General features: G+C 47.5%; 1 long non-coding RNA gene across 2 annotated transcripts in view; it reads right to left on the bottom strand.

Moving 5' to 3' along the window:
• The window catches only part of LOC118169808, a 31,670-nt gene extending 11,236 nt beyond the window's left edge, over window positions 1-20,434 (bottom strand). The window contains exons 1-2 of one of the 2 annotated variants that reach the window (XR_004752286.1): window positions 20,141-20,434; window positions 15,550-16,426 (exon numbers count right to left, since the gene is read on the bottom strand). This is a non-coding gene — a long non-coding RNA (uncharacterized LOC118169808). Of the gene's footprint in view, window positions 1-15,549; window positions 16,675-20,140 lie in introns of those variants that run through there. The other variant, XR_004752285.1, reaches the window with a different exon arrangement.
• Between the last annotated feature and the right edge of the window lie 408 nt (window positions 20,435-20,842).

Here is a 20,842-nt window from a genome sequence, read left to right as displayed (position 1 = left end):
TTTTTTGTTTTTTGTTTGTTTGTTTGTTAATGAGAGAAAGTGCATTGATGCTGTGAGAGAGAAGGGTCTGACAAACAACACACCAACGTGCTTTCGTGGACTTTTATGTAAAAAGATACATAAATATGAGACCAAGTCCAAAGTCCCAGGAGTATGTGTAGCTGCAGGGGCTCATATCCCCTTAACAACAGACACCTCCCAGCTAGCCTCAGAAGACATTTAAATGGGTGTCAGGGACCCAAAAGAAGTAATACCTCTTGGTTTATAAAAACTCCATGTCTCTAGACCTACTCTGTTAACGTAGGGGGTATTTTTAGTTAGAGCATGGGAGGATGGTATGTTCTGATACTTGCCACTCCAGCTGCCAAAACCATCCCAGCAGTGGTTGCAAAGCTCCTGGACTACAATCAAAGCAGCACCGACTGAAAACGCCAGCAGAGCCAACTTGGCACGGCACAGCACCACATTTAACAACTTGTGGTGTCTTAAAGAAGCAACATTGCAAGCCTGGTGGTAGGTAGGTGGCTTTCATGACTCTGTCACATCTTTTTTCAGGGATGAACTGGATCCTGAGCCCCCAGCCTGGATACCAAACCTCCACCTGTGTCGCCACATACTCGAGCCAGAACTGCACCATCTTGCTCTTTGGTTCCCAAATCCCTGGAGGACCACTGGCCTGGCTGTGGCTCCGTCATCTCCATCCCCTTCCCCAGACCACACATCTGGTCCCGGTGCTTCTCCCGAAGTGCTCGCAGCCCCCTGGAGCGCCGCTGCCTTTGCAGCAGCGATGAATGAGTCAGGGCCTCTTTTTGGCTGCCTGCAGCTGGACGATTTGACAGAGAGAGGCTCCAACTTTAAAGTGAAAATACTACTTTGTAAACAAAGCTGAGATGAGATTTATCACAAAACAGCTGTTGTTCCAAACAGTAATCACCTATTTATTTTATTTTTCAGTGTATCAGAAGAAAAATGTTGATCGTGAATGCTCTGTGCACAAATGCCATTTCCTAATGAGACATTCTGTACGCCACTTAAACCAAACAATAGAAACTCCCTGTGCCGGATTGAAATGGGTACATTTGCCTTCTCCAGCAGAAGTAAAGGTCTGGGAAACCTGGTGCCCCTTGCATATGTCTTGGAGTAACCTCTCATGGTATTCTTTGGCCTGCAATGTACAGAAGAATCTCTTAGGGGCTTTAAAAGTAAATCCAAAACATTTTGATCTGTCCTGAGGCCTGCACTGTGTCAGAGTGTTAGACAAATTTACTCCCAGCATCGGGAAGGACTCTCCAAGTGGCCTGCTGCTAAACCTCAGATGTCATCACGTGGAAACGTCCAACTTGGAAGCTTCGGCTCACCACAGGCCTCCCAGCAGGGAAGGACCCGAGTCACAGAGGCCTGTTTTTAGCCCTGGATGAGCCCCAGGCAGGAGGGACAAGCCAGCAGTGCCAACAGGAGGTGTAGCACATTCGTGCAGCAAAGTGAGGCAGATCTGCCCATGCTGCAGGTCCATACGGAGCAGGAGGAGAAGTCTCACTCCCTACCTGCACCTCTTCCCAAGGTAAGCATTCCCCCTGCTCGTTCTGCTTCTGCTGACACTGATTCACAGCCTTTTGTGGAATACGTGCTATAAATATATATGCCAGTTTCCAAAATAGCCTCGCAGGGATACGCTGTAAACAGTGCTGCTCCCTGATGTTTCCTGCGTCTATTTTGGTAGCTCCGCATAACCCGTAGTAAACTCCATTTTCTGGGCTCCTCTCTCCCAGCCTCCCCTTGCTCTCAGCACACGGAGGCCGGAAAGGCTTTGGTTTCAAACTAATTCACTCGATGGCATGGGAAAAAGCAGAGAGGTAACTAGAGAAACAGAACATTTGGCAAATGTGTATTGAACTTCTCACAACAAACCCATTAGTTCATGAGGCCCATCTCTATGGCAACCAAACAGCAGAAAAACAAGACATTAACACCTAAATTTATTAGTGAGCAAGTGCTTAGCTATTATCATTCCAGGGGTATATTCCCCCCACCCCCCACCTCCTTTGGGTTCGTAATGAAGACAACTCGATTCTAGTTCAAAAGCCAATGTAAACATCGGCATACAATTTACAGACACAGGATCTGAAGCTTTCATATTTTTAATCACAGTCTGAAAAACAAAACAAAACAAAAAAGACATTTGAAAGGAGTTGCTCAATTTCCATTTTATTTTGCAAAGTTGTTAAAGATTGGCGAGTCATGGGAACAAAGAGAGAGATGCTACCTATCCTACCCTAAAAGGTCTGTGAAGATCTTTGTAAGATGAAGGAGTTGTGTACATACACAGCTTCTCCCAAAAGAATTTCAAAACAGTTTTTTTTTTTTTTCTTTTTTTTTCTTTTTTTAACATGACCATTACAAGCAGCTCCCTTGGGGAAAGTATAACACAAACTCCACTATGCTCATATCACGGACACTGGGTAAGTGTGTCACTGTTTGGGTATGTTCACTCCAGAAGTATGCAAGTGGGGGAACAAGATGCTGGGAAGCAGGGACTGAGGGCAGCATCGTGTTCTTTGGCAGCCGAGATAATGAATCCAGACATTTTTGGAGATCCAAGTGTGCATGAGGGACCAGAGTGAATTCCAGGGGCCTCAAGAGCAAAGATTAGACCGGGACAGCCTGTAGAAGACAACAAGGTGTTAGGTCTTTAACTCTGCGAGTCAAAATGAAACAGGAAAACAGGGGATGTGTCTCAGCCCAAGACAGGCACATCTGAAGTCATGTTGGCCTTTCATGATGCGAAGACTCTTTCTACTGGGTCTGGCTGGGATGGAGTTAACGTTCCCTGCAGCGGCCCATACAGTGCTGTGTCTGCACGTGTAGCTAGAACAGCAGCCGTATCACACCAGTGTCGTGTCTGCTGCTGAGCAGTGCTGGCACAGCATCAGGACTCCCCCCAGCCCTCCAAGAGCCAACAGGCTGGGGTGGGCAAGAGGGGAGGAAGGAGCATCACCAGGGCAGCTGACCTAAACCAACCAAAGGGATATTCCATGCCATACAATGTCACACTCAGCAATAAAAGGTGAGAAAAGGAAGAAGAGGGGAGGGGTGGGCTCTTGTGAAAACATCTGTCCTCCCGAATGATGCCTACTGTGAGTTGAGGCCCTACTTCAAGGACGTGGTCAAGCATCACTTATTGGTAGGAAATAGAGAGTAATTTCTTTCCTCTGCACTTCCACATGGCCTTTGCTTATTTTTTTAAAAAATTTTCCTTTCCCATTTCCCTTTAGTTAAATTAATTATTAATAAATTTTCCCTACATTATTTTTTTTTCCCTTTAATTAAATTATCTTTATCTCAACCCATGAGTTGTTTCTTTCCTTTTCTTCTTCCCTTCCTCTTCTGAGGAGGGGGAGTGAGAGAGCGGTTGTGGTGGAGTTCAGCTGCCTAGCAAGGTAACACCACCACACTCTTCACATTTCATTAGGTATTCACTGAACTCTTTTCCATCTTTGCTTCAGAATTCAGAATAACTTTTAGTAAGGATAAGGATCTGGCTTTCTTAGAATGGATGTTCATAAAGAATCCAGCCCTGGCCACTGTCAGAGGCAGGAAATTGGGCTGGACAGACTGGCAGCCTGATCCTGTACAGCAATCTCCGTGTTGTCCAGACAGATGTGCAACAGACCTCATGGCTGGGGCAAAATTACCCTCCCAACAACAGCAGCACAGATAAGTGAAGCAAAGGAAAGCCTTCAGTGGCATGTGGCAGTGCACCTTGCCTTGGGATCAAACAGATTTTATAAAACAAGGGGTTACCATTTCTGGAATCAGAGCAGTGTAAATACGTGGTCAGCAATAAGGACACAAACAGATCTCGTGGGTTTGCAAGGACTACAAGCGGTGCATCAGGCTTGTCAGTGCTCCATGCGTGCTAATAAAGATTGATAACACTGAACTCTTCATGACTGCAGAGGGGAGGGTAGAGAGAAGAACAGCTCTGAACACCACCAGAACCAGTCTGACACCAGCAGGTTGAAGACAGCAAGCAACAAGTGCCCTGAACTCAGTGCCTCAGGGCGTGGATGTGCAGATGTGCTGGATTATCCCATTTCTACAGAACTACTTGGCTCCATATTGAAGACTCCATGGATCTGGAAGTCCCTTTCCAAACTGTTCAGAATTTCCCACTTCCACCCAATGCTATTTCCAGGTGACAGGCAGCTTCTTTGGGGGCTAATTCAGAAGTAGCCGTTGCAAGGCTAATTCAGATATAGCGTTCAGTGTCTTTGCACAGGGCAGATAAGTAAATCCAGGCTAAAGAGTAGATAAAAATTCTTACTGTTAAGGGCGACAAAACACTGGGATATGATGCCTTGAAAAACCATGGACTGCTCACAGAGACCTGTCAGGAATCACTCAATTAGGATTGTTCCTGCCCAGGGGCAACCCAGGACACCCAGGGCAGTCACTGCATCAGTGATGCTGAGAGCTGTGCTTGCACTTCTCACGCAGTGCTGCAGCTGCAGGTGAGAAGACTCATACAAAATAAGATTTGCCCCTTCCTACTGTAACAGGCATGATTTTCCACAGGATGGAGTGGGTATAAAATGTCAGATCTGCCTGACAAAGGCCAGAGCAGATGGGCCATGGATTTTCACAAGGTTTTTAGATCTTTGGGAGTAGATGTTGCCATGATAAGGGAATGCCTTTCCTTCAGAGGACTATGTGCAGGGCATGTAACTCAATGCTGCTTCTGAACACTGACAGCAAATGGATTACAGGGAACAGATGAAAAAGAGTCAAATCATCTTTCTCCTCCAGCTTCCCTCAGGTGGAGTCAACAGAGCATCTCTGAGCTTACACCATTAAAACCATGAGCTAGATTTAGCCCATCACCGTATAGAAGGTCTAATGGCAAATTGCCTGTCATCTAATTCCAGGCATGTGATCAGAAAATGTTTAACATAAAGGTTACAATATATTAACCACACTGCCATTAGTGGTGGAACAATCCATTACTAATATTCCTCCATCCTCAGGCAGCACCTCCTCCTGAAAGCATGCTGCCAGGATTTAAGCTGACCAGGGCCCTAATTTCCAGGCCCTTCAGGCAGGTTACAAGAAAGCAAATTAACAGGTTGAAACCCTGACAATTTGCTTCTGAAATAAGGTCACTGAGGATCCTGCAAATCCCTAACTAGCTGGCTTGCTCTCAGCTGAAAGACATTTCAAGGACGTTAGCATCGGTGCCAAAAATATCTGGGCTTGTGTCTGCAGCAAAACTGCATCAGGAGAAGGAGGCTGAGGATAAAGTGCCAGTGTCTGAATAGGCAGTGTTGGGAGGGTCTGAGCTGTTCTCCTCCTGCTTGCAGGGGTACCTCTGCTGCCAGAAAGAGCAAAGCAGCTCTAGAGAGGAGAGCATGGGCCTCTGCAGCAGAGCACGGGCAAATGCATGCCTGGGAAATCACTGCTTTGCAAGTCCCAAGGAGCTCCCAAAGGCAGCAGGCAGAGCTGCCAGGTGGTTGTCCTGCTGCTGTCCTGAGTCACAGCCACCCCGCACCAGTCTGGGTCTCTTGCTCTCTCCTCAAATACTCTTTGTCACCATGACACCCTATCAGTTGAAGTCTTCTGGCAAAGGGTTTAAGCACGCAGCAGCCACTGCTGGCTTGAAATAAACCTTCAGCATATCCAATCCCTACAGAAGGCACAATTCCACCAAAACATCATGCTCAGAAACATCATGCCCACTTCACCAACAATTTTCCGCTGCAGGAAGATCTTTTCCCATCTCTGGTTTCTTATTTCAGCCTTTTCTGAAGAAAAGACTTCTGTTTTTCTCCCATGAAGTTTTTAAAAACAAAATTTAGCAATTGTATGGAAATTCACACCCCCAAACTTCCATATAGATCCAGCCCAAGAAAAGATTTGGATTGGTTCAGAGTAAGGTATCTCAGCATCCACTTTCATGGCTTTCACAGTTGGTGTTGTAGATATATTTTCCAAATTAAGCGTCTTGAAGCCCCCATGCTGCATCTTGGTGCCCTCCCCCCTGGAGTCCTGTGCAGTGGGTGGGCTGGCACACCGCTGGGGTGAGGTGGGCGCCCTGCTTCTGACTGATCTTTTCAAACACAGCAGCATGGCTGGCTCCTAAAATTCATGTCACCGCTGCTGTCCTGAGGGGGGGGAAGACACTGAAATGTATGCAGATCCTGGGCACTAGCTTCTGGTTATTAATACCCTCGCTCCACATATGCATGCACATAGATGCGGATTGTGTAATAGCTTTGAAAAATCATCCAGGCCCTCCGGAGACAGTGCCATCTTGAATCCATTAGCTGTGTTATGAATAAATGAATGAACAAAAGCCAATTTTTTTCTGATCGTGTGGAGAAGGCAGAGGAGGGCCACACGTAGCAGTGGAGAGGAGGAGGAGTGTGACCCTGCAGCTGACACCGGCCCCCCGAGTGTGCCCCGTGGCACCATTTGGTCGTGGTGGAGCCACGCAGAGCCAAGAAGTGCCCAAATCCAGAACTGAAAGCTGCTGTTACCCGAGCGTGTTTATTTTAGTCCTGCTTGCATGCATGTGTGTTCCCAGCAGGAGGGGACGTAAATGGTCCCGGCCATCCCGGCCCAGCCCTCCATCCTCAGGCACGTGCCAAAACCGTTCTGCTCACTCTAGCGCCAGGTCACATTTCTTGGCAGGGAGCTCAGCTCCTTCTCCCCTCTCCCTTCCCCCATGCTCCTGGTAAAATATGAAAACAGCCTGCCACCTGCCATTTGCCTGGCCTGTTTCTCTCTGTCTGCCAAAAATTAGCAACATGCCCCAAAATATAATTGGAAACACTGCACTGCACTGCAGGGGTCCCATTTCTGTTGCACAGAAGAGACTTGAAAAAAAGCCAATTTAATTTCTAGATTCCCCGGGCTGCATATAGCTGCTAAGTGGGGAGGTAAAAAAGTCACTTTTATCAGGCCAATTCCTATTAGTAGATTCAGATCTTTTAACAAGCCATGCCGTAGGAATCAGCGAGCTGTCATTGCAACAGATTTAGGGCATTGTTTCTTGGAATTAGAGTTGTGTGGGAGGTCAGAAGCTAGAGGCCAGCATTCCCAAACTTCAGAGCGAAGAGCCTGGGTGCACACAGCAGAGCTGGGAGTGGCAGAGGATTAGTGAAGGCTGACATGAGCCCCGGGAAGCAAATCGCCCCGTTCCCCCCACCAGCAGATCGTCTACAAGGGTCCCTCGAGGACTCTTGCAGGAGGCATCTGGAGATGAGTCCAAGGTTCTGTTGGGTTTCACTGCTATTGCAGCAGCTGTGGCTTCATCCCCTTTAGGGAAACAGCTTTGGGAAGTGCTGCTCGGCTAAGGGAGGGCTCCATCTGTCCTCTGCTCCGGGCAGCTCAGCCCGCTTGCAGAACGTACCAGCCACCGAGGTCCGCAGACCATGGGCCAGCCCTGCAAAGCTAGCAGTTATCTTCCTGTTGCAGACGGGAGGTGGAAAAGGAGAAGAAGAGAACATAGGGCACCCCATTCATGCCATGCTTTGGCAGAGAGCTTGGCCAGCAGATTTCTGAAGCTGAAAGGCAACATTTCAACCTGAAGAGCTGTTTACATTGTCAGGGTTGATTTGCCAGATGTATAAAAATGCTGTGCCAGACTGGCTTATTGTGTTCATCCCTCCAAATAGTCGGGGTCTGCACCTTTGTTACGGGGTGTCTGCATCTGTCCTGTGATGGTGGTGTCGTAAAAAACAGATCTAGAGGAGACCAACACAGGCAATACCGAGCCCTGCAGAAGGGTTTCAGCTCTCAGCAAGGGACAGCAGCTGAGGACACACAACAGGGCAGTGGGCATGTCACCCACCCCATCACTTTCTGCAGGCCTAACTCATGTACAGCCAGGCCATCCTCAGGCTCAGGGGGCACTAGCAACCAGTTCACAAACTATGTGCTATTAAAATAAATACTCCCTGCCATCCTTCCCAAGCAGTATTGATATCTCCTTCCTGACAAATGACTCAGTATAATGAGTGAAAAAATGTCCTTGCTAGCCATCCTCCAAATTCCGGGGGCCTTACCTACTTCACACCTTGAATTCTGCTTTCTTCTTAATCTTACATAAAGGCTGCAAAACCACACTCATTTAGGGTGGTATGGTCCAAAGAGGAATGATCTTACTGTCTTCTCTTAGCGAGAAGAGTGCATAAACCTGAATTACAGCACTGCCACATAACTGCCCACACAGATCTGAAGAGGCAGACAGACCAAGCTTTCATAATACTGAGGGCTGTGAGACCTTCAGTGAACACCAGGAGAACAAGGTGCCCAAATCTGGTCCCTAAAATCTGGCAAGCCAGGTGGCAGACCACCCAGCCATCATCAGGCTCCGACCCTCCTTGGGATGTGTGCTCTGAAGACTCCCCTCTGAAGGTGCATAGTGATGCCCAGGTCAGACATCCTGAGGGCAACGAAGTGTAACTTACAGCCTTGTTGTACAGCACACAGGACACTGTGAGATTTGGGTGTCTCTGGAGCTAGGGTGGGACACTATTTTTAGAGCACGGACTTGGATACCTACATCCCTTGATGGACCTGATCCACGGAACTGTGGGCTGCCTTAATTTCAGCCTCAGAAGGGAAGAGCAAGAAGGAGCCCTGAGGAGAGCCCAGATTCCTTCCCTTCAGGTTGCTTAGTTAATAGACTTTAATAGATCGGTGAGTGAGAAATAAATGGCTAATTCTAACTACCTCAAAATTCTTCAATATTGGAATTATTTTTGTACATCTACATGCTATTAAATGACAGGATGATGACCCTACATTTCCAAAAAAGAAAAGAAGTAATCACAGAATCCACAGCTGCTCCACATTTGCAAAAAGCTGTTAAAAACAAAATAAACCAATACATTTGCTCCAAGAAATATGCATTAGGCACTGGCAGCTTGCTTCCCTCATTCCTCTATCCCCAAGTACTTAAGCTGAAAGGAGGGGAAAACCTTGAAGTAATATATGCATGAAAAAGCCCTGAGAACAATAGCTGCTCTCCAGTTGACTCCAAAGCTGTTATTAAACTTGAGGTTCCTGTGCTAGCAGAGCACAGCTTGAATAGAATGCTCTGTATTCACCACCACCATCACCAGGCTCCGATAATGCAAGCGAGTCAGATTTCCACCTACAAATTCCTGGAAGTTCATAGCCTAAAGAGCAACATGCCAACATCTCAGTATGAGCAGGCTCAGCTGGATAGCATTATGGAAATCTCTCCCGCAAGAGCAAAATATCAACAGACTAATCCTCAGATCAGAATGGGCAGGCTCTTACTTGGAGCCAAGCACCATCACCCTGTTCTAAATCGAACTTTTCTTAGTGGACTTCAGAGCAAGGTGCATTCAACCTTGCCCAAATCTTCAGCTCCAGATGAGGAAAAAAGTTGGGTTGAAAAAGCAAGCATCCAGAAGTTAGGACTCATTAGCCCATTATAAGCATCTTGTAGAGGTTATAATGATAATAATGAAATGTAATGTGATAATACAACCATCAGTCAGAAAAAGGAAGGGCAACAAAGGAAAATATTTAGACTGTAGCTTCAGTTGTGCATTCCCATCCATTTGGCTGAACCGGGGCCTGGTGCTCACCAATCCTGAACCCATCCCACACTGCGGCATCAGCATGCAGTTCTGAACACACTGTCCAAAGCTGTTTCACTGAGAAGGGGAAGACACCTCATCCTTCAGGGGCTGAAGGAAGGGGATAGGAAGTTCGGTGTTTCATCAGCACTGTAGGAAGAAACGTACTCAATCAATGAGCTACGAGAAATGCAACATGGTGGGAAAGACAAGCAGAGACTGCACCACAGTTCAACAGAGCACAAAAACAACCAACTGGGACCTGTTTGCAGATGTTAAAAGTCTCCAGGGAAGACAAAATGAAGGATTAGGAAGGAAATCCAAGAGAAACAGAGTTCACTTAAAAGCAGCAGCTCATCACTATAAATATATCTGTGCAATGTATATTGTTTATTTTCAATAAACCCAACCACCTATCATTTCAGCCAGGCCTGTCATGACTATATATGAACATATTGACTATATTCAAGAAGTTTTGCCTGAAGGGGCACATACCCAGGCCACTGAGCTGCTGTACGCAAAAGCACAGTAGAGCATCACGGGGGGGCAGGAGGGGATATGGCCTTCTGCATGTTCATCCTGCACAGCAAGCACAAAGCTCGCTGGCTTGTTCTCCAGAGAAAACGGCCTCTGTTCCAGATGAAAGGGCTAATATACAACCTCTGACAAAAGCGTTGTTTCTGGGACAACTGGGAAGCACACACCAGGGACACACGAGGGCTCATAGTTGTGCTGCTGGGCTACGCAGAGCTCCAACACAATCCCTGCCCAACAGAGAAGCCCTGGCTGCAGCAAAGTTCATATTTCATTGGTTTTCTTCTTTTTTTTTTTTTTTCAATTTTTTTTCTTTTTTCCTAAGGATGTGGTACCTGTTGATGGATGGGGATGGGAAAACCAGTTGATAAGTAATGGAACAACCCACACCAAAGGCTGAGGAACTGTGGTGGGAAGGGGGAGCTAGAGCTGAGAACAGATGCTGCCGACACCAGCCCACAGTGCTCCTGAATTAGCAGCACAGTCCCTGGATATGCCAAACTGGGTAGAGGAAGCTGAGTGCAGCTGTTTGCAACAAGCTCATGGCTCCTGTTCCTCCTCAAAATGGAAAGGAGAATTAAAAGTTATGCCTGGCACTGGGGATGGCTCTGAGGGATAGAAAAATCTAGGGGCTGACTTTGGAAAACGGAGCATCTGTAGACAACGAGAATTGCAAGTGCACAACACTTTCTTCTAGTCCCTTGGACGCTGAGCTGGCCCATGAGAAATAAAGACTTAATCATTTACTCTAATTGAGTTTAAGAGCTGAACAAGCCTATGAAGCACTATCTTCAAATCACGTCTTCATCAAGAGACACAGCCAGGAAGAACAAGTAGCCCAGTCCACTGCCTAACAGAACACAGCCCCAAGCCTAAATAAATAAATATTAAAATTTAAAAAAAAAAAAAAAAAAAGTAATAAATAAACTACTTCAAATAAACTACTGTGCTTAAAACCAGAATTAAAACCAGCAGGTGAAGGAGGTCTTTGAGGGCTGCAGGTAGCTAGAGACACACTTCAACTCCAACATGTTGCTTCTCTGCATGCACACTATATAGTCTCCTTTCTGCTGAGAGGACAGGTGAAGTTTCACTGGCGTTTCCAGGAGACGTTAACGGAGTTATGCACCAAACACCTTTCAATTGCCACTGGCTCCAGGTCCCTGATCATCCCAGACCCTTTGCACCCAGACCTGCATTAACGACACTAAGATTAGCAGTAGGATCTCTGCAGTGACACTTGGTTTAGACCAGATCAGTTTGTAAAACACCCATGTGTGGCAGCCTGCTCTAGAGAAGCACAGGCAATCTCCCAGAAAGTTTCATGTGTCACCACAGCAAAAGTGAAGGGAACAGAGGAAGAGTTCAGCTTGGTGGTTTGGTGCTTTCACGGCTAGGCTGAATGGCATTTACACTGGTGCAGGCTTCGTCTAAGAGAGCAATGCAGACTTGGTATCTGCAACTAATCTGTTACTTGTAATAGGCAAGTGGAAGTATTTTAAAGTTAGAATAAGAATAAAACTATCCATCAACATTCCTGCACAATGACTAAGGAGGGGTCTCCCCTCCCATTTTGTGGGTTTCTCAGAGTGAGAGGCAGCCAGCTGTTTGGAAATGGGCTGTTGATAACACCGCAGAGAAAGACACGGGGTATTCTAAGTCAATTAAAGATGTATTAAGAAAAGGCAAGCGAGTAGGAGGTACTGATCTTCTGAATCCATCTGTTTCACCCTTCTTGTGGGACAAGTAAACTGAAACTTCCAGATCTTCCACAGGGAGACCAGAAACAAATACTCAAAACATGAATACTCCACGCTTCAGAAAAACATGGCTTTTGCTAGATGTGCTCCTACACCCTGCTCACATCACTTGCACATGGTAAGCTTCATTGTTAAACACACTCAGGGAAATAACACAAGCGTACAAAAACAAAACAAACAAACAAACAAACTAAGGTAGCAAATGCAACACCAGAAGAGAGCTTCAGGAGAAATCCTGGGAGCTACAAGCACTTTGTGCTAAGCAAGACAGTAAGGACTGCAAAAGAACAGAGTGGAAGATGCAGGAGAAAAGTGCAATGTAATGCACTGTATTTTCTAAAAATATAAAAATAAGACCTTTGCAAAATGGATGAGGCTATAGAAAACAAAATGTGGGAGGAAAAAAAAAAAAAAAAAAAAAAAAAAGGTAGTCTTTGCAGTGGATGCAGGCCATCAACCAGGTACTACTGGGCTGGGCTCAATAGGCACAGGGACAGTCCGAAGAAGGTATGAACAGAAAGGGGATGAAGGGAGGAAATACACAGGACATTCACATCCAAAACCAACGAGGAAGGGGTACAAAAGTGTCATGTGGCACAGAGCCTGAAGAAAATGACAGGTGAAATAAGTGTCGATGAACAAAAGGAAATACATGCAAGGAAACGTTATTGAAACTATGCATCAACACAGACAGGCTCTGCATTCACTACTGCTGCTCAGAGAATTTTCTGGACATGGATGTCTTCTGAAGACAGGAGGCCAGTGCTCCTCAGAGGTCAAGAAAGCACATGGATTAAAGACAGAACAGAGAACGAAACCCAGAGACATCTGTGTGTGATTTTATAACTCAATGAGATGCCTACATCCAGATTTCCACATGCAGTCTTACTGAAAAGGATATTCTAGGAAAAGAGTGGTGAAGGACAGCCAGAGGTATTGTCCACTATCCAAATGGAGAGGGAACAGTTGGTCCTTATTCCGTATAGTCCAAGCCTGAGGGACATGCAGAAACAGGATCAGTCAAAGGGTGTAACGCCGCAAAAGGAAACATCTTTTTTACTCAGCACACTGTAAAATGGCAGAACTGATTGCTGCAGGACTGTGCTGGAGTCAAGACTGTGAGAGGGCTCAGAAAGAATTAGACCAACTTCAAGACAACAGATCTAACAATGGCTATTAATCACCATTATCTAATGGAAACTTCCAGGCCTGCACATCCCCCAAAGTGCAAATGCTGGAAGCTGGGACTGTAGCTCAGGCATGCAGCAGTCTTGGGTTCTCTGCTCCTGGCACATTGGGCTTCAGATGCTGGCTTGAGTGGCTTTGGTATGGCCACATGGGATGGTTTTGTATCAGACAGGCTGATTATCCCTCCAGCAACCAAGTCATTCTTTACAGTTTGTTCCCCCTTTTGAAATCACTTCTGAATGTGCCTTTATGTCAAGTAAGGCTGGGAGAGGTTCAATACAAAGGAAAGCAAAATTCAGCAGAGCCACTCATGGCTCCATTGCTCCAGCTGGACTCTAAAACCAGAGGAGAGGACTCCATACATCCAACGACTGTGCAGCACCTAACACAGCAAAGCCCTAAGCAGGAAGACCTTCCGCTTGAAGTTAGTCATATCTATTCAGAAGGGAGTCTCTAGAAAAAGGTTGATAATCCTACTGATGGAGAAGACAATTTATTGAGGCTCAGAGCTGAATTCAGGCACCTCTGAGAGCATCCTCTTTGCTTCAGCACTCAGGCAAGGAGCTCCAGGAGCCTGTGCCCTGATACCCTAACCCCAGCACAAAGGCAAAAATCCCAGGAGTTCTCCTTGCAACAGGAGAAAAGCAGAGCAAGCTCTTCTTCCAGCATCTCGAGAAGGCATGTTGCACAGGAGGTTCTGCCAGGCTTTCTTCAATATTTCCTACAGCCAGGCCTGTCCCTTTGCTTTCCCCACCAAGGAACATTTTGTTCGAAGACAGCTAATGACCCATTTACATTTGCCTACAAAAAGATATTGGGTTATTTCTCCCCTCCTCTTCCACCACTTGGCTGCCTCTGGTTTACAGGGCTTGTCAGGGCTAATTACACTGACTTTTTCATTGAGGGAATTTTTCTTCCTTGCATGTGTTTTCTGTTCTGAGCATAGCACAGTTTCAACAGGTTTTTGATGCTGTTGTTGTTGTTGTTCTTGACAAGAGCTGCTGTTATGAAACACATCCTCATGGCCCTGCCAAGGCCTCAGCCAACTGAGAACCAGCTCCATTTGACGCAGGAGCAAATTGAGACCATTTGGTTCTTGGGGCACTGGACATCATATTCAATCTGCAAGGGAGCTGGGAAAAGCACTGAGTTTCTCCTCCCTCCCCTTTCCTTTCAATACACTCATTTGTTCCTGCAGAAACAGTCTTTTTTTTTTCTTTTTTTTTTGTCTTTTTTTTTTCTCTGTCTTCCATTTTCCCTAATTTTAACCATATGCAGTCCAAGATGGACATGGAAAATTACCTGCCCGTTACTCTCAGCAGATGCCTGCCATCGGTTAGGTCAATAAATTAGGCTTGGGGACACAAGCTGTCCCTGGCAGCCTTTTTCCAAGGGCAAAGCTACTCAGACAGCAGTGAAACCAGAGCAGCCCAGGACCGAGTTTCAGAGCCAACAGAGGGTAGGGACCGATCACGGAGCCAAACTCTGCGGGAGAGCACCCTCTCTTCCAGCACACTGGGGGATTTGAGGTCTAGGGGAAGAGACTTGTAGATCCCCTACCAAGTGAGACCTTCTCCCACATGGAGAGAGAGTGCCTCAACCTCGAGGGGGCCCACATCAAGATCACAGCTGTTATGTGCATTCAAGGCAATCATTTCTCTTTCCCACTGTGCTCCCCAAAGTAGCAGCTCATTTATCAGGGAAACACTCCAGCAAGACAAGGTGGTGGGAGAGCTGGACCACAGCTGTGCTCCCAGCAGCCCTCCACTCAGAGGGGACTTGCCATGCACCATCCCAACAGCTTGGTGGGAGTGAGATGAAGTGGAGCTATCCGCTCTTACATCCCACACGCGCCAGGCCAACAAGCCCAGATTTTCAAATTCAGGTAAACGTTTCCATCCTGGAGAAGATAAAAGGGATGCCTTGGACAGAGAGCAGTGCCAGTGCAAGCACAGTGGGTGGAAGATGACAGACTGGTTGAGATGAGGGCCCACCCGCCCCAGCCCCACTTCAGCAGGGACACCCCGAGCAGGGTGCCCAGCCCCACGTCCCGGCGCCTCCTGAAGCTCCCCAAGGAGGAGACCCCAGAGGCTGTGGGCAGCCTGTGCCAGGGCTGCGGCACCCACCCAGCACAGAAGTGCTGCCTGGTGCTCAGAGGGAGCCTCCCGGGCTCCAGGCTGTGCCCAGGGCCTCTCGGCCTGGTGCTGGGCACCGCTGGATGGAGCCCAGTTCTGTGCTCTGTGCCCTCCCCTCAGGTGTTTGTGGATGAGCTCCTCCCTGAGTCTCTTTTCCCTCAGGCTGAGCAGCCCCAGCTCTCTCAGCCTCCCCTTATAGAAGAGGTGCACCAGGCACTTCAGCAACTTCATGGCCTTTCACTGGACTTTCTCCAGTAGCTCAGGGTCTCTCCTGTCACAGGGCGCCCAGAGCTGGACCCAGTACTGCAGGTGCAGCCTCACCAGTGCTGAGCAGAGGGGAAGGATCGCCTCCCTTGACCTACTGGCAATCCTTTGCCTGATGCAGCCCTGTTGGCAGCAAAGGGCCCATTGCTGATTTATGTTCAGTTTGGTGTCCCCCAGGCCTCTAGGTCTATTTCTGCAAGGCTGCCTTTCACCTGTGTGGTCACCAGCATGTCCTGGTGCCTACGGTTTTTCCTCCCCAGGTGCAGGACTTTGCACTTCTCCGTGCTGAGCTTTATGAGGTTCCTATCAGCCCAGTTCTCCAGCCTTTCCAGGTCCCTCTGGCTTATCAGCCACTCCTCCCAGCCTGGTGTCATCAGCAAACCTGATGATGGTGCACTCTACCCCCTTGTACAGATGATTAATGAAGATAAGATTAACAGAATTGGACCCAGCAGTGACTCCTGGGGTACACTGCATGTTACTGGCTAAACTTTGCACTCCTGGCTGCTACTCTCTGGGCCAAACCATTCAGCCAGGATTTGAAGCACTTCACTGTCCACCCATCCAGCCCATACATCAACAGCTTCTCTAGGAAGATCTTCTGAGGCACAGTGTCAAAGACCTTAGCAAAGTCCTTTAAGACTATAGCCACTGATGTCCCCTCATCCATAGACTGGTCATTTCATTGCAGAAGCTTATCAAGTTTATCAAGGATGACTTCCACTTGCTGAAGCCACGCTGACAAGTACAGGTGATTTTCTTCTCCTTCATCTGACTGTTAAATGGTTTCTAGGATGAGATGCTCCATATCCTTGCCAGGGATTGAGGTGAAATTGTCTGGCAATTCTCTGGGTCCTCCCTCTTGTCTTTCTAGAAGATAGGAGTGACATTCACTTTCCTCCAGTCTTCATGCACTCCTGGCAGTTGCCATGGTCTGTTAAGGGTTATGGAGGGTGGTCTCACAATGACATCTGCCCTCAGTTTGCTTACATATTCCCTGGTCTCTTCTACCAAGGTCTCCCTTTCATTCTACCCCCAGTAAATTCCTGGATTTCCACTTAAAGGCTGCCCCAAACTGTCTGCAAGCCATACGGACCAAGCAGCCAGAGGCCATGGCTTAGAGTTCTACACCCATTGCATGAATAGGGCAGCAAGAAAAGTCTGCTGTGGGATGACCCCAGGCAGCCCCCACACCCTACCAAGAGTCCTGGCACCATTTTAATCAATGGGGATAACCCATTTTACCACACATCCTCTCCCGCCAGCCCAGAAGAAAGAAAACCCCAAAACAGTAGGTGGGAGGTTGAGTTATTTAGCCCAAGGCACTGAGTACTCAGCCAAAGCGCCAAGCAGTAGTGCCCGCATTCAGACCCATGCAAGCCATGGGGAGTGGACATGAGTGAGTGCCTCAGCAGTCCCTCTGTGGTCAGGGCCCTTATAGCACAGAGCGGTAATTATATTTTAAAACCTCCAGTTCTAATGAAACCCATCCTCACACACTCAGAAGACTGGAATATAACTTTCAGTTGCTCCCAAGCCCTTCTATTATTTTCATCAGTTACAAAAATGTTGGATAATTGCAATAAATGTGCATGCGGGGGTTGGCTGGCTTTTTGTGTTTTTTTTTTTTTTTTTTTTTTTTTTCCAGCCTCATAATCAATTTTTTAATCACAGCGGTGGCAGCTCTGGGGAGGGGTGACAGGGCTGTGGCTGCTCACCATCCAGGTACAGCAGAGGTGGCAGTGGCTTCACCCTGCTGGAAGCCCTGGCAGCAGCCCACACAGGTCCTTCTTTCTGCCTCGCTGCTAAATAATCCTTTAGAAACTCTCTGTATTATTTCCCTGCAATGAATCAAGGGCCCTTCACCACAAAGCGGTGATTCTGCAGGGTGGAGGGGATAATTACATCCCCCCTCGTGCTGCTTCACCTCTTCTGGAGAACATGTGAGTGTAAAGGCCAGGCTGTAAATCATTTTCACACATGTTAATGCAACTGTTTTTGCCAGAGAATCTGGGGAAATAAGGAAGTCCATGTATATTGTCCCCACCCTTTTTTACATTAAAAAATAAAATAAAAAATAAACCTCCCCCTCTCTCTCCAAAATATTCAGAAGGCGAAGGGCGCAGGCTGGTCCCCACGTCTCAGGCAGCCTGACAGAGGTCTCACCGCCCTTCCTGCCGCCCGCCAGGTCGCCTGAAGGACACGGTGCTGTTCGTGCAGGTCCCCTCATCTCCAGGCCCAGTGTCACTCCCTGCTGCCTTCAAAAACACACACAAGGGATGTGCTAAACTAAGACCTAAACCTCGGATTAGATCCTCTCTGCAGAAAGGCATGGCTGGGACAGGATATCCTCCTCCTGACATTTTAAATGAGGCCTTCCTCCCCAAAAATATGACAAGCTCCTCTGAACTCTATTCCTAATCTGGCCTCTCTGAGCCACTTCAAAACTGCCTCCAAGCTTCACCATGCTGCAGAGACGACTTGCTGATGGGAGGAACATCTCCGAGCTCCAGGTCTACTCTCGGCTGATTTGTGCAAACACAACTGCAGAAAAGATACACTGTCCATCACCCCTCTCCCCACATAAGCCCATAGCTAAAACATTTATTGTGTATCAGCAAAGGCTGTGCCATCGAAGAGAAAACAAATACAAGATTTTTGTGAAATGGATAAATTACATTATGCAATGGATAATCCTTTAGTAATGTCCTTTCAGGTTTATTTGTTGCTGATACCCCATCTGGAAAGAGATGAGCACTGCTGCATGTAAGACATTTTGTGGAGCATTGATTGTATTTATTCATCTATCCCAAACCCTTTTTAAAATCTCCAGCAGCAAAATCAACTCATCAAAGTTTTTTTTGGTGTGAGAAACAAAAACTTCAGAAACCCAAGTGAATTTATTTGAAGACTTTTAGAAATGCTGTGCAGCTTACAAGCTTTTAGTTTAACAGGAACATGAAAAGAGGAGACGAAACTGTTGAAATGAAAATTTAAGAGTGAGGCCAGTGATAGGTGGATTATCGCACACTGAGCATTGATTAATGGTAGTACTTGGAGGTAGACTCACACCCTTCCTCTTCTGACCTGGGCTAGGCAAGAGGCATGGGTGAGTGCCAGACATGCACCAACCAGCCCTGTCTCTGCCTCAAGCCCAAAGGATGATTTTGGTCCTTGAGTGCTGTTGTCATGTGAGAAGCTCATCACAAGCCTCATCCCTTGGGTTTGCTGCTGGGGATGAATAGTTCCTCTTCCTTGCACTCAAAGCGCCTCGGAGGGACAGGCACAGGGTGCGCCAAGAAAGTCAAATCATTATGTGCTCCTGCAAGCTCCTGGGCTCCAGGAGGCCACCCTTTTTTTTGGCAGGGTCCTCTGCCCCCTGCCTCGGATGGAGTGGGTCTCCCTGGGATAACTTCTCAGAGGACATCAGCTAACACAGCTGCCCAATCTCCCACAGCCGGGAACCCAGCCTGGCTCCTTTCAGTGGAAATCTCATTAAGTAGGAGGTAGAGTTAAGTGACAAAGAAATCAACCTTATCAAGGTCCAGCTACGGATAGTCAGAGGAAATGCAGCAGCCAGAGCACATGCCAATATTGTTAATGCCTTTTTTGTCTGTATCTTAGAGAGGGTTTATTTTGGCAGCTGCAAAGTGTGTTAAAAAAACATGTCCTTGCTGTATAGATTGCATAGTCCATTGGAGAGAGCCAAAGCTACTGGATCCAGGCAGCACAGGGATGCTCTGACAGTTGACGGCAGAGCCGAATCCTCACCTGGCAGAGGTCCACCCAGCCTCAGCGAATCCCATGGCGCCGCACCACATTACACTAACTGAGCATCTGGCCCCAATTTGTTGTTTGGTCTGATCGCTGTTTGTTTTTTTTTTCTGATATCTCCTGTGGGCTTCTGATGTTTAATCTACAACAAAGGTGGCTTTTTGGGTGCCCGGGGGATCCACCATATTATCACCAAACTCAGCCACGCTCCGTAGCAGTTCAGCAAGTCGTGGTGGGTTCTCCAGGAGCCAGGCTTTCCTCCTCGTGTCAGTACAGCATTCTCAGCTCTAATAGACCCAAAACTCAGAAGGGCCCAGGCAGTTCAGAAGTCTCCCAGGAGCAAGCTCTGAGGTGAGAGGTCTCGATTTCCCTGTGACAAGGTGAGCAAGCTTTTTCTCGTCTCCCAGAACATCTTCCACACACAAAAAAAAGAAAAAAAGAAAAAAAAAATGTAGAGGGCTAAAAAATGAACCAAATGTCTTGTGGTGCACAGTCACTGGATGGCAGCGATTTACCAATTAATCAGTAAACAATGACAGATTTGAGTAGTTGGACAAAACTCAACCACACAAGCATTTCTTGCATGCCAGAGAGAGATTGCTCTGGAGGCATGATGTCTTTCCCAGTGCCCACACACAGCAGACTGGAGTCCATTGGCCATCAGTGATGGAGTCCTTGGGATACTATCCTCAGCAGGTCTGTCCCTGCTGGAGCAGTCAAGGTGGTGGCCCTCATTCAGATGTGCAATGGATTGTTTGGAGTGCCATATTCAGATATGTGCAATGGATTCCCCTTTGTCCCTCATCAGTCTGTTACAAAACTTCTTACATACTTTCATCCAAGAGGTAACCATCTTATGTCTTGGTGAGCTTACCAAAGGGCAGTTGACATGGTGGCACAGGTGGATGGACACCTTTGTGAGCCCATGGGAAGATGTCTACAGGAGCCTCCTCTCCGTGTGAGCTGGGGATATCACGGTGTACATTAATCCGGGAGAGCTGTGCCCTTGCCACACTGGGGTTCCCCTGTCCTACAGTGGCTGGGAATCTCTACTCACAAACCTCCTCCCTGGCAGGGCCAAACACATCCTTCTCTTTGGCTGCACGAGATGACACCAAGTCTGACCAAAACACCCCCTTGCAGGAGGCAAATAAAGCTTTAAAGAAAGTGAACTGTATTCCCAAAATGAAAAGGAGCAGCTAGGTCAGCAGTAAATAGGGCATGCTTGGCATGTCTCAAGCCACACACCGCTCGGGCCATCTGGTGACAGCGGGCAGGCTGGTGCATCCACAAGAGGCTTGCTCTGGCCAGCAGCATGTGACAAAAGCTTTCACATCCCTGTGAGACGGTGCAGGTGATGCTGATGAAGGTAAGCACTGCTGACAACAACCTTCCCAAGCAGCTGGCACGGCTTTCACTGAACAGCCATCTCTCTTTCCCACTCGATGTAACCAGTGGCCCAGGCCGTGGCCTAGCCAGCTCCAAGACCCACCATGTGCCTTCACGTCCTCCGACCAGCCTAACATGGCCGTCATCATGTGCGTCCCTTCTCCTTGTCCCCCTGTGACACCCGGGG

This window comes from Oxyura jamaicensis, chromosome 7, assembly GCF_011077185.1.
Source record: "Oxyura jamaicensis isolate SHBP4307 breed ruddy duck chromosome 7, BPBGC_Ojam_1.0, whole genome shotgun sequence".
In the NCBI taxonomy this organism is placed as follows: Eukaryota; Metazoa; Chordata; class Aves; order Anseriformes; family Anatidae; genus Oxyura; species Oxyura jamaicensis.
The sequence above is the reverse complement of the archived record's forward strand: the minus strand, read 5'-3'. Positions and strand labels throughout refer to the sequence as shown.